The sequence below is a fragment of the Malania oleifera genome, chromosome 4, assembly GCF_029873635.1.
Source record: "Malania oleifera isolate guangnan ecotype guangnan chromosome 4, ASM2987363v1, whole genome shotgun sequence".
In the NCBI taxonomy this organism is placed as follows: Eukaryota; Viridiplantae; Streptophyta; class Magnoliopsida; order Santalales; family Ximeniaceae; genus Malania; species Malania oleifera.
In genome coordinates, this window is record NC_080420.1 from 47,305,081 (window position 1) to 47,306,879 (window position 1,799).

The 1,799-nt window shown below is 27.4% G+C and overlaps 1 non-coding gene across 1 annotated transcript; it reads right to left on the reverse strand.

Moving 5' to 3' along the window:
- Positions 1–930: 930 nt before the first annotated feature.
- Positions 931–1,003, reverse strand: TRNAA-AGC (transfer RNA alanine (anticodon AGC)). The gene has a single exon. It is a non-coding gene; the product is annotated as a tRNA-Ala (tRNA).
- Positions 1,004–1,799: the final 796 nt, after the last annotated feature.

Below are 1,799 nucleotides of genomic sequence, written 5' to 3' on the forward strand. Positions count from 1 at the left end.
ATTATTATGATACAAAAAAAAAAATATTAATAAAATAATAATAAAATTATATTTGAGAATGATGGATTATTCGCTATTTGCCATAAATTATCCGACTCGAATCCGTCTAATCCGCCATTTAAACGAGTCGAATATAGATTATGATTTGTTCATTCGATAATTCGCCTAATTCATCACAAATTATCCAAGTCGATCTGTTTAGACAGGTCTATACAAATACATATAATATAACACACGTATATGTATATATAAGGTTGGTGCTAATCATAAATGAGCCACCCCCTTTGAATTTTCGAAACCAACTTCATTCTTTATTTATTATATGTCAGGAGTAAATGCGAATCAAATTAAAGTCATTTCCTTTTAAAACAAACAATAAATAAAAAAGAAATTTGGTTTTTAATACAACATGGAACAAATGGGAAGCTTCCCTACTCTCTATATGGCCAAAGAATTTCGTGATGAATGTTGGTAGATCATTATAGGAATCAAAGTTTGGTGGATGACTCCTACCTCTTTTAATTTTAACTTGTTGAGGATCACAAATTGCTTTGTCCATATCAATATGTTTGTTTTGCTTGGGTGTATAAAAATAAATGATACCTGCAAAAACAATCTTATTGGGTGGAAAATATTTGTCAATTTTTCAAAAAAGTTTTAAACATTTACTATTCAGATATTTTTCATTTTTCAATTTTTAGTTTTGCAAAAAATTATAAACATTTTAGCATATTTTTCAATTTTTCAAGATTCGCATTGATAATGCAGGAAATAAAATATCTATTGTCCAAAACAATTTTTCATTCATATTTCTTTTAAATGCATCGGGACGAGTGCTCGAGTCCTTGGCTGTTCAACAACCTATCAATTCTTTTGTTTTAAAGAATCTCTCTTTTTCTTTGAGTGGCTTGGTTTTTTTTGCTAGTGGTATGGAGATGCGGGGTATCAATCCCCGTACCTCTCGCATGCTAAGCGAGCGCTCTACCATCTGAGCTACATCCCCTTTGCGCTTGTAATTTTATGTGAAATGCTTCATCAATTGAATTGAATAAAATGCTCAACCAAGAACACTCGGACTGCAGTTTTTGAGCGGTCTTTAAAATTATTTCTTTCATCTCAAAATGCAAATTCTAGTCTAAAAATAATAATGATATCATTATAAAACTACCTTATTTATCAATATAAATTTAATATTACTCTCATAACTAAATACTTTTACCTTATTTTTAGATATTTTATACTTCATATTAAAATATAAAATTGCAGCAGATTTTTTGGTCAACAAATTAAACCTTGAAATAATGATTGAAAGAAAACAAAATACCTTTACGCATAATTATTCATCTTTGATTGTTAAAATCTCTACATGCATGATACATACATAATATTAAAGTGAGGGGGGACTTGTTAGTATATTTCAATATTATTTTTTTATTAACTATATTGTTAGTATATTTTAATATTATCATTTTATTTATTGTTTTGGAAAAGAGCATGTACCTTGGATTGGGTTATGTATCTACATTTAATTAGGTCATTTATTTATTTATTTCATAAATGCATAAAATTAATTATATGAATGTACCTTAAATCTATGTGTGTATCTATTTAATATATACACATCTTATTTATTAAGCACATGGAGAATGTTAGAGTTTTACAAGAAATCTGTTATGGCTGTTATAAGTAGTTAAATTAGTTTTTTTGTTCATTATCTTAGTGGTCCAAATGTAAAGATGTAATTGGTCATTATTTCTATATAAGTGAACCAATTATACAACATTATAAATCAATCTTTC